This window comes from Ictidomys tridecemlineatus, unplaced genomic scaffold (genome assembly GCF_052094955.1).
Source record: "Ictidomys tridecemlineatus isolate mIctTri1 unplaced genomic scaffold, mIctTri1.hap1 Scaffold_162, whole genome shotgun sequence".
NCBI lineage: Eukaryota > Metazoa > Chordata > Mammalia > Rodentia > Sciuridae > Ictidomys > Ictidomys tridecemlineatus.
Genome location: NW_027521417.1, coordinates 167,050 through 179,368, shown reverse-complemented (window position 1 = coordinate 179,368; position 12,319 = coordinate 167,050). Strand labels below are relative to the sequence as shown.

General features: G+C 34.1%; 1 pseudogene; it reads right to left on the bottom strand.

Moving 5' to 3' along the window:
- Positions 1-10,457: 10,457 nt before the first annotated feature.
- Positions 10,458-12,009, bottom strand: LOC144372781 (protein FAM76A pseudogene; annotated as a pseudogene).
- Between the last annotated feature and the right edge of the window lie 310 nt (positions 12,010-12,319).

Genomic DNA, 12,319 nt, shown 5'->3' with positions numbered 1-12,319 from the left:
GAGTAACAGGTTACTGCCTCAGTGGTAGTGTAAATATCTTCCCATGAGGGATCCTTAGCTCTTCCCCCTTGTTGCTTCTGTCTATGGGATCATCACTTCACTTATACTCAGGTTCTATCCATTCCATAGACTATATTTTTGCAACTATTATTTTAGACAAACTACTCTCAGATTAATTAAGTATAAAAAAGTTTTTATTTTACTTTTTCTTATTTCTTTACTAACTCTTTGCATAGATATGAGTTCTTCATATCTATCATTTCTATCTCTGGATTTTTTAAAACATTTCTGGCAAGATAGATCTACATCTAGCAAAGTGCCTCAGTCTTGTCTCAGAAAGTCTTTATGTAGCTTCTAAAACCTTATTTCAGTTCAACCTTTCTTCTTAAACACTAGTGGACTATTATAAAGTCTTCTAAGTGCTTTTTTTGTTTGTTTTTTATATTTGGGGAATTGAACCCAAGAGCACTTTACCACTGAACTACATCCTCAGTCCTATTTTTTATTTTTATTTATTATTTATTTTGAATCAGGGTTTCACTGAGTTGCTAAGGGTCTTTCTAAATTGCTGAGGGTGGCCTTGAACTTGAAATCCTCCTGCCTTACCTCCCAACTTTTTGAGATTATAGGCATGTGCCATCACCCCAGTTTGAATCTTTTTACAGGTTTATATGCTATTTGAGTTCCACAGTTTTTATTACTATAAGACCATAAGTGTTACTTTTATTTGTATATAAGAATCATTGTGTTTACATGGATTTCTCACCAGAATCTTTTAAAGAACAGTTTGTTGGACAGTTTTATACACAAGAATTATTTCTTCTTGGGTCCCAGTTTTTTTAATATCAAATCCCATTCCTAATATGCTTTCTAACAATTCTGAGATCCATAAAATTACTCCTGCTTTTCAAAATAGTAAGTAGTTTTGACAGTATACCAACTGTTCTAGTCCATAAATGAGCACAAATAGTATAACTGCAAAATAATGGTGTGCCAAAACAAAAAGCTTAATTACAAAAGGAGGTGGGGATTCCCTAGACAAATGCAAGCAGAAGTAACCATTCTTGGTGTTAATGGAAGTCAGCACATTATATTTTTGACTTATTATTTTGGCTTATTATATTATCAGATGGAGCAAGGTATTACCAGTTAAATTTTTCAATGACACTTCTGTATAAATAATTTTAAAAACTTAAAACATGTTTGTTTTGTTTTAATTGAATTCAACTTTATCTTCCCTGCCGACCCAGGAACAGTATATAGTAAGCAAATGTTGAGTGCAAATCTGTACAAATATTTTTTTAAAACCTTGAAATGCTAACTGCGTAAGCAAGGTGTTATGAACTCCCTGAGAGACAAATGCGTTCGTGACTGGTTGTCTTGGAGATGAGATATTCAGGGCCAAATAGAAGACAATTCAGAGCTGTTCCTCAGCAAGTCCTTCCAAACAATACTATTCTGAAGTGAACTAGATGTATGAAACAACAATCTATTGTTAAGAAGAACAAGTGTTCCCACCATTCAATTTTGTTGCTATAACTTATTTTGGCCTAAGATCTTGAAACAATGCATAATTTTGATAACACTGTTCTTATTCAAAATAGAAATTGAGAAATTTTATTTCGAATGTGCTTAGAGAAAAAATGTTATTATTTAAAAATTCATCTGTGGATTTAAAAACACTTATATTTTAATCTTATTTCTTCTCAAGGAAATCAGTTTTTGTGGCAGGGTTTGAATGGTAAACTGAGAACAGAATGTCTTTAGTGCACCCTTCTTCTGGCCATTAATGCACTCAGAGACTAATATTGATAATATCTTCTATATCAATCTAAGTTCCTTTTACTGTATGGAGAGGAAATTAAGGTTTCTTAAAATATTTTATAAATTTATTTTATTTTAGATTAGTGTATCTCAAGAGGTACATAGGACTATTTCATCACTTAGAGAAGGTAACATTTGAAATATCTTATTAGAATTATAATATTCACATATAAAAATGATTTTTGTAGCTAGGCCCATTCTAGGAAAAATGGAAACATGGGAAGGTACATTTTCTGAATCTGTCTTAATGGTCCTTATGCACTTGAAATAGGACAACAGTTGGCCATAGAAGGTAATTGCTCAGAACGTTATCTCATGGGAAAGCAAATCAACCATTAGTTCTGGCATGCTTTACGAACATGAGGGATAGTAAAGACTCCATGACCTCTTCTCACTGGAGTTGTCACTCCTCTGGGCCCAGATCTTCAGTATTGTCCTTTACTAAGCTTCCATTGCCCACGTTTACCAAGAATTCAGGAAAGTCAGTTTAGAAAGAACCCCCATCTTGGATATCTCAACAACCTCAATATTTGATCAAATTCCTCATCCATCATCTTTTCTGTGTGATATCTAATTATTTTGCATTCCTTCAGCAAGAATCCTGTTAAGTCAGTTCTTATTAGTGATTTTCCATCCACTGATCTCCACCTCAAAATGTTCCTTGGATATAAATTCCCACTTGATCATGCATTTAAATCAAATGAACTCCAATTCAATACTATCCCCCAGTTGTAGTGGTTCATATTAATATCAGCTTTAACCATGTCTTTTTTAATCTAGCACTTGTTTTTTGTTTTGTTTTGTTTTTTGACAGACTAAAAAGATCAAAATAAATACATAAGCATACAACCTATGATCCGACCGCTGAGATAATCAGTCCCTAATAACATCTCCAGTGGAAACTAAATCCGTTTGCATGGCTCTAATACAAGGCATGGTTCTTTTCAGTCTTTACTCTCTAGTGATGATGAGATGTTGGCTTGGATGCTCTTGCTGAAACTGTCATGAGGGCTCCTGGCCAAGCACATTGCTCAGCAGATAACTGCACATAGCCCAGCAGCCCTGTTCCTCAACATGTAATCAATCCATTCTAGATTTGGGAAGCAGCTTTCCATGAATGACAACAAAACGTGCAAAAGCAAAGTTCAATGTGTATTGTATTCAACAAAGCTCAACTTAACAAAGTTCAACATCCACTCCTAAACAGAACATTCAACAATGCAATCAGAAGCAGGCAGGCTTTCTTTCAGTGAACTTAAGTCTCACACAGAAAAATGAATAGGTAATTATTTTACATGCTTATAACCGAACAGCACATTAAAACATAACATTCCACCTCACCTAGGAGATTTTTTACTTCCCACAGTGAATTGATTTCTTTATTTCTAGAAGAAGAGGAGAATGCAGAATTCCTAGCAGACTTAAAATATCTGTTTTCTAAATTAAAAAAGAGTAAATAAAACTAGCAAAAAATCCTTATACCTACTTACAACTGTGGCACTGTGTACCTTTTGAATATTTAAAAATCAAGTTCTTTGTTATTCTGACATGGTAAAATGAAAACACACACACACACACACTCACACAATCTCTATTAGGAAGGAAAACAAAATTTAAACACGGATTCACAAAACTAACGTTATTCATGCATGTAATATTTGTTAAACACTTTCAGGTTCTAGAAATTGTCCCAGATATTGATGTCTATAAACTCATTTTATTCCACTAAATGAAATTTTATTGTATCTTTGTTTGATCATAATGCTTTTCCCAGGACCTATTTATTTCAACTAGAGAATTCTAATTAACTCCAAGGTACAACTATTATTGACAAGTAATCATTTGTAACTGCTCTCAAGCATGATACTTTTGTTTTTGCTCATCCTTATAGACTGCTTTGTTAAAATTGGCTGAAATTATGCATGGTCTCTAGTTTCAGAATTTCTCCATCTTATTTTTAAATGTCTCTAATTTTTCCCCCAAGCTCCCAAAGACCCCTAAAAACTTCTTTCCTCTTTATTACCTAGATGCAGTTTCTTCCAAGTCTATCTTCTCTGTTTTGCAGAAGTTGTAAAGAGAAATATTTTCATCTTTGAAAATAATAAGTTTAATAATTTTCAGTGTTATGGTTTGGATGTGAAGAGTCCCCCCAAAACTCACATGTGAGAAAATAAAGGAGGGTTCAGAGGAGAAAAGATTGGATTGTAAGAGTTTAACCCAATCAGTGATTTAATCCCCTGATAACCATTAACTGAAGTGGTGGGGTGTGGCTGTGATATATATATATTTTGTATCTCAAGAGTGGAGATTCTCTTTCTGCTTCTTGATTACCATGTGAGCTGCCTCCCTCTGCCACACTCTTCCACCTGCCTCACCTTGAGCCTTGAGGAATGAAGCCTGCTGTGGATTAATTGAGACTTCTTAAACCCTAAGGCCTCAAATTCTTCCTTCCTCATCTATAGTTCTGATCAGATACTTTAGCCAAAGCAGTGAAAAAGCGGACTAAAACACCCATAATAATCAAATTATTGCTTGTCTTTCATTTGGGAATGTGATGGGAAGCCACATAACTAGAAAATAGTAAATCTAAAATTCCAACCTGTACATCCTGCTCCAGAGCATTCCTCATAACAAACACAGTCCTCTGTATCCCCATTTTCCTGAGCTTACAATCTTCCCTTTTCACTTGGAACCACTATTAAAAAAAATCTTCACTTTCAAGTGACTACTTAAATTATAAACATCTTTAGATCACTTCTTTCCTTGATCTTTTTATGGAAAAAAATATAGTAATTCTTCCATTCAAATTTGATATGGACATAATAATGGATTTACCTTTGATGCCTCACATTAAGTGGGTTTAATGTTTAATTACACAGTTGCCCCAATTTCTGCCGATTAGTCTTATAATTTTTCTACTTTAAAATAGTGGGAAAGTGACATACATTTAATAGAAGCCATACTTCTAATTCTGAATGCTGCACTTTTCTGCGGGGAACTGGATGCAGCACAGTCCTCCATCAGAACCCTGGGCAGGCTCGGCAGCAACTGGCGCTGGAATCAGAGTTGCTTCCAAGAGGTTAACAGTTGCCCCTCTAGGGTGGGCCATGTTACTTAGTTATTAAGTTGCATAGGTTAGGTGTATTAAGTGCATTTTGAAATTACAATATTTCTACTTAAGTTTTTGTATGAAAGTGTAAACCATCATAAATTATCATAAATTGAAGAGCATTCATACTTATAAATGAATGCACTTACAAATCCATTTGGTGTGTATATTAAAAACTTCTCTACTCTATTTAAATATATTTTCTATAGAATATTTTAATGTCATAGCACAATGGCACTTGCTTGGCATAAGCACAATGACTGCATGGCGATGGTACTTCAAATAGATTCTTTGAATTCAAAAATGATCTCTATCCATCTAATATGCCACCAGCTACTCATGAAATTCAAAGGATAACATCAAAAGAAACAGGCAAGTACACTTCAATGTGAATTTAAAATTCTACAACTTTATTTTTAAAAATTAAATAAAATGTACACAAGATTATTTTTAAGTAAATAAACCATACTATGAGCCAGAAATCTAGAAAAATGATAAATATAAAAACTCTCTTGTGAAGGCAAATGTTAAAGAGAATCCTGTTTGATTTTTTTCTTTGGGTTTTGGGAAGCCATTTTTCTGACAATGCACAATAATGTACTCCTATGTTATAGAAACATAATATACTATTAAATATTTAAAATTAATTGACTTTTTTGGTCCATTGGTGATAAATAAAGAAGGCAAAAATGTAAATAAGTAACCAAAGGAAATTTATAGGATTTATAATTTGATTTATCTTTTGGGTATGATTTCATTACTTATCTTTACTATTTTATTCCCCCATTCTATTTTATAACAATATTTATGTGTGATTTTAAGAATTTGTCTTTCTGTTATCCATCTGCTAACCAATTGTCTAACATTAAATTAGCATATTCAAAAATTATAATGACAATAAAGTGGTCCAATATTTCTTTGCTTCCATAGCTACCTAAAGAACATTTATCAGCCCAACACTTCATGTGATCATAAAAAATTAAAAAGCCAGTTATGAGCTTGCTACAAATCTGGCCTTTTGGCACAAGATTCATGATAGTAATAAATATAGCATCCTCACATTATCACTGAAAATAGTATCCAATATTTATCAAAATTTCTAGTTACTTGGAAAACTAAAATAAGAAATTTCTGGTTATATTTTTATAAATTTTTAGCAACATGAAAAATTATAATGATATTATAACATCAATATTCCACCTGTGCTTCCAAAGAAAACCTCTCTAGGATTCTTTAGCATAGTAGGATAACTATGATTGACAATAATTAATTAAATATTTCCAAATAGTTTGTATAGAGGATTTTGGATGTTTCAAATTCAAAGAAATGATAAATGTCTAGGGCAATAGATGCTGGTTACCTTGATTCGATCATTATACATCCTATGCATGTACCAAAATATACCCTATAAATATGTACCACTACTATATGTTAATTAAAAATATTAATGTATTTATAAAAATACAGCAGAGATACATCAAGTATGATTGAAATGAAAACAGATAAATATAACTACAGTATGATGAATGCAGTGCATGACACTGCTACATTATTATATGATCACATTTGAAATGTCACATCTTTGATAGGTTCAATGATTTGCCAGAAATGTTAAATAAAAATCAGTCATTTTCCAATAAAATTAAAATAGTTTCAACAACTACATATGAATTTATTTTAATATAAAATTAAAAAAATATGATCATGAAAATTTCATGTAAACTTGTAATCCCAATGACTCGGGAGGGTGAGACACAAGTTCCTGCCAGCCTCAGAAATTCAGTGAGGCCCTCAGTAAATCAGGCTCTGTCTCAAAATGAAAAGAAAACAATTGAAAAGGCCTGGGGATGTAGTTCAATAGTAACACACCCCTGAGTTCAAGCTCTAGTTTCAAAAATACAAAAGTGGAAAGACAAAATTACATGTGATTTTCTCATTAAAATCAGAAACAAAACAATTCTGCACCTGACCTTACTTACTATTTCTAATCCATGTCTGAGCAGTGCACTCAGACCTCAGATGTGGAATTCAAATGGGATTTAATTGAAGAGCAAAACAGCAAACAAACAAAGAATAATGGAGAATGGAGAGAAAGAAAGCAAGGTAGTAAGGAAGAAAACATTATAAACACACGACTTAATTGACACATCAAAACACAGAAATCATAGTAGAATTTATAAGGAATTTTTCCAGAAAATGAGAGATAAGTGTTAGGTGCTTATTGTTCCTAAGGAACATGGGGTTTTTTTGACATAACATTTTCAAAATTATGTGTTTGAAGTGATTATTTGTGACTAAGCTCCTGTGCCATATAATACTATATACTTCAAAAACTCAATGAATTATCATTATTTGCATGCAAAATAACTTCATACTTTAATTAGTGACAGCTTTAGATTTAATAAAGAATCTGCTCCCCTGTCATCCCTACTTTAATACTCTGACTTTAGTAGAACTGAAGTATCTGCATCCTGCAAATAATAAATTAAGTAAATGAACACAGCCATTAATGAATAAAAAGTGTAGAAACTAATGATTCATGAAAAACTTTTCTAAAGTATGCTCTGTTGACTGTATTTCAATTGAATTGTCATTTCCATGTTGCAAATCAGTGGAATTTATATAAAAACTGTTAACACTTGTAAAGAAAATGACTTGGGTTCTATTGAAGACATTAGGTAAAATTAGAGGCACTGAATTAGTAAATCAGTCTAATAGAAAATATATTTATCCCCAAAATATTTAGCCACTTGTAGGGCATGGACATGGAAAATCGGAAACAGGCAGTGGAAATGAAGTTGGATCAGAGTACCGGACTCCTTAGAGGGACAACTGATGAAACCATTATAGAAATCATGAATGCAGGCCAAAGTGGATGAGGCCTGAGGCATGGGTGAGGAGACAGAGGGAGAACTGAGATAAAGCTAATCTGGTAAATTTACATCAAAGAAAAGCCCTGTAGTTTTTAATCACTTTTAAACTCTCCTTTTTTCTGAAAATAAAGAATATTAGAAAATGGTTTGTGGGTTTTTTTGTTTGTTGTTTGTTTGTTTTCCCTGTACAAAAAAAATGTAACACAATCTTAATATAGAATGTCACATCCTTAATAGGTTAAATGATGGAGAATTAGCTCTTCTGAATCAGGAACTTTGTTTTCAACTTGCCAGGAAATCTCATAGCGTTCTATAAAAAGTACTCAACTATGTAGAGAGTACAAATTCATTTATAAGCTCTCTACAATATCTGAAATAACCAGGGATACATTATAGGTTTTATATACCCTATGTATTCTAAAACAACTACATGAATTAATTTACATAGCAAACAAAAACTGTATCCTATTAATATGTAATGTTCACAAAAATGTTGTCACTATTTCTAAAAGAATTTTCAAATTATTCATATTTTAATTATAGTACTAACACTATTTTCCTTTCCTTGAAGATGGCTGTCGATTTAATTCATTCTGGCTGAGAAAAATACAAAAATGGACTTTCAATTTTCTATGATTGTTTAATATAGTATCCCTAAATACTTGCTTCAATGACAGAAATCGTTAAACAGATTTTTGGTAGATATTTCAAGATAGAATATTTCTATATTAAACATATCTCTAACCCCTTATAAATCATCACTAATGATAATTATTTCAAATAAATAAGAAAAGACCATAACAGAGAAAATACACTGAGTAGACTAACAGATTATGTATGATTGTTTATCATTAGGCACAGTTCATTAAACCTATTAAATCTATTTGTGTGATTGTCAGCTTTCCAACACTGTGACAAAATACCTAAGGAAATCAACTTAGATTAGAAATATTTATTTATTTATTTATTTATTTATTATTTTTTTACTTGAGTCAATATGAATTTTTATTAACACACATTTGTCAAAGTCTGTACAAACCAAAACATTCCTGTGTTTTAAAATGTCCAATATTACAAACATACAAAGAAACAAAAGGTGTTACCAAAAGTTAGCTACTCAATTTCATGGCAAAACAGTGTCATGATTTTTAAAAATTAAAATTTCAAGACTAAGGATTCTTCTTTCCCTTTTAAGAACTTATGGAAAGTTAGAAAATGTGTGGGTTTGCTTTATATTAAATGCCAAGACCTTAAAAAAATTTAGTATAAAACTAAATGTTTTTATATTATCATACTTCAGATAACAGAGTTTCTCAGTCTTTAAAATTTAAAAAAAAACATGACTGTCATTTTTCTCAATCTTTTCCCCATAGCCAATGCAAATGCATCTAAAAAATATTATCTGACAGTTTACCTAAAAGCTTCTCATTCAAAAAGTTACAAAACTATTTAACACTGCTGTTCCCCTTCCTTAGAAGGGAAAATTACATCCCCTACCAGGGCGATATCTAAGCCACATGGTCCACTGTATCTCTTAGCAGAAGGAAGCCACCCTTTCCACATCTCTGTCCAATTATGTGCATGGCTCCACTTGCGAGAATGTTATCACAGGTTATAGAACATCTGCTTTTAACAAGCTAAATTTACTGCTACAATTTTGGTAGACTGAGACTACAAATGTCATCTGCCCTCACCATTACCTTTAACTCTAGTACCCCCCTGCATTAATAATTCCAGGGTAGTTGATTTTGTTACTTCACAGCACATACTATACACATCCTCAACTTCTTTAAAAAGACCACATAAAGTACCTGAGAGTACAGCTAAAAATACATGTCTATCCCTTTCCTGGAAAAGTGAATCTATGTGCCTATTGGGATAAGAAGGGAAGACAGGCCACACATATCTCTGACTGATGCCAAACTGCTTCTGAGAAGCACATGTATTCAATACCTTTCCATTAAAAGCAGGGAGTATACAGGCTGGGGTGGGTGAAGAGAAATAGGAAGAAAGTACAATGATATTATTTCTCCCACTAATAGTCCATACTTGAGCAGTTTGTACTGGTCCCAGAGTGTCTTATAGTTGAACCATTTTGAATCTGCTCCTGTTTAAAAAAATGTTTTCTGTCAATAATAGCCCAGTATAACAACTTATATAGGTAAAGGGTATTTAAAAAAAAAAAGAAGTGGCAGTATGAGAATTTAAAATCAATTACCTAAGAATAAAGGAAGTGGGGGAGGGAAATGTTCAGTACAATCTGGACAACCTTTCTTTCTGCCCTTACTTAAAAAGACAGACTGTTCAAAATCTTTGCAACCTCCCTTAAGTATCTCCTTTAAATGATCTTCCAAGAAATCCTCTAAAAGGCACTTAACTCCAAACGTATACATTGAAATTATTTCACCTTAGTAATCGGTTTTTAAGACTCTAAAGTTAACAAGAAAGAAAAGATCTGATGCATTTTCTAAAAGCTAGAGAATAGGACTTTTTTCCCCCCAAGAGGCATCGCTTTTACTAGAACAACTAGCTAGGCTACCATTATTCTTTTATCAAGAAAAAGTTTCTTTTTTAAAAAAATAAATAAAACTCTGGCTATACATAGTACAAAGTTCATACATAATATACCTGGAAAAAAACCCAAGAGTAAACCCTGAAGCAAAAGATTTATTGGAGAGAGAAAGCCTCTCTCATTGTACCAAGTCTTAAGGTGGCAGTTTTTAAAGTTAGAGGGTGGCAGTGATATACAATTAATGCCAAACTATTTGCTCATGGGTATGGCAGGATGCAAGGATGGACATAAAAAAATCATTCTGCACATAACACTGAGCAGTGACCACCACAAAAGAACAAAGAGTAGAACCAAAATACATAGAGAAAGAGGAAAGGGAAGAAAGGGATAGAAGGAAGAAAAGGGAAGGGAGAGAAAAAAAGAGGAAGAGATGGTAGAAGAGGAAGAAAAGCATAGAAGGAGTAGTGAGAGAGAAAGAGAAGGAGATTGAACCTGAAATCCCAAACACTCAAGCATGCAGTCATAACACAGCACAAACTAGATGTTTTCATTCAGCTCACTGCAATCACACAAAGAAGGATAACAGTAATAAAATAGAGATTCTTAAGAAAGTTTGCAATTCCCAGAGAACAGCCAGGTCTCCAACCCTAACCCAGGATGACCCCATCTGCTGTTGCTGAAGAGCCTCCTGCAGTCTGTCATGGAGAGGTTATAGCTCCTGACTTTTCCGACTTCTTGCTCTTGGACAAGGCAGCTGCCTGTTTTAGGAGTTCTCGATTTTTGGCCTGCAATTGTTCTGTGACTTCTTCGTGCGTTTTCTTCATTTGGTTCATTTTTGCCCTCATCTGAGATTCCTGGTACTGAAAATCAGCCTTCAACTTGGTAATCTTTTTTTCTTTCTCTAAGATCATTTGATCCTTTTGATGCAACATCTTCTTCAGAGTAGCTACCTCTTCTTTCAGCTGAGCAATGATGACAAAGTGGTCAGTGCCTGGTGAATCCAGAGCCAGGTCTGGGGAAAAGCTGTCTCCATTTGTTGTAATTGAATCAAACTTGGATTTTTTCTTTGGGATTTAATTTTCAATTGAAGATGTAGAAAGTGTTTTCTGGCTGTTATAATGGCTACCACCTCTCAGGCGGCTGTACTGTTCCTTCTCCTGGTTGCCTGTACGAGAAGAGCTGCTCAGGTGCTTCCTTTGCTCTTTGGTCTTCTGGAGAACACGTTTGTATGAAAGTGTGCACAGCCAGCATAGCAATTTCCCATCTACCTTCTTTCTATCATCTTTCCTGTCAAACGCACACTGCTGCTTGCACTGCTCACAAGAATATGGTGGTCCATACTTCTTTGAATTTGTGCAACGTTGGCATTTATTGCCAATAAATGCTGCAATTATGTTGCAATACTGACAAGGTTTGGGCATTCCATACAACTGCACATTCTGAGCACATTTCTTGCAAATTGTATTGGTTTTGCTCTCCTGCTGGTACTCAGTCCTGCAGTAGGTGCACTTCACAACTGGGTGTGCAATCCGACATTCCTTGCACAGCTGCTGCCCCTGAGACAGCGCCTCGAAGGGGAAGCGCTGGTGGCACTTGGTGCAGGCATAGAGCGCCACCATGTCCGGCCCTAGCCGTGCTCACCGCCCCGCGGGCCCGGCCCGCCGCTTTATCTGACAGTCTGAGGTACAACTTGGTGGATATTTATTTATTTTTAATATTTATCTTTTTTAGTTGTAGTTGGACATAATACCTTTATTGATTTATTTATTTTTATGTGGTGCTAAGATCGAACCCAGGCCCTTGCGCATGCTGGGCAAGCGCTCTACCACTGAGCCACAACTCCAGCCCTAGAAAAAATTATTTTGACCCATGGTTTCAGTCCATGGTCATTTGGCTCTGTTGTTTTTGGACTTATGGTGAGGAAGAACATCAGAGATGGTGTGGCTGACTGAAATTGCTTGTCTCATGGTGTCCAGAAAGCAGAAAGAAATGGGCCAAGAA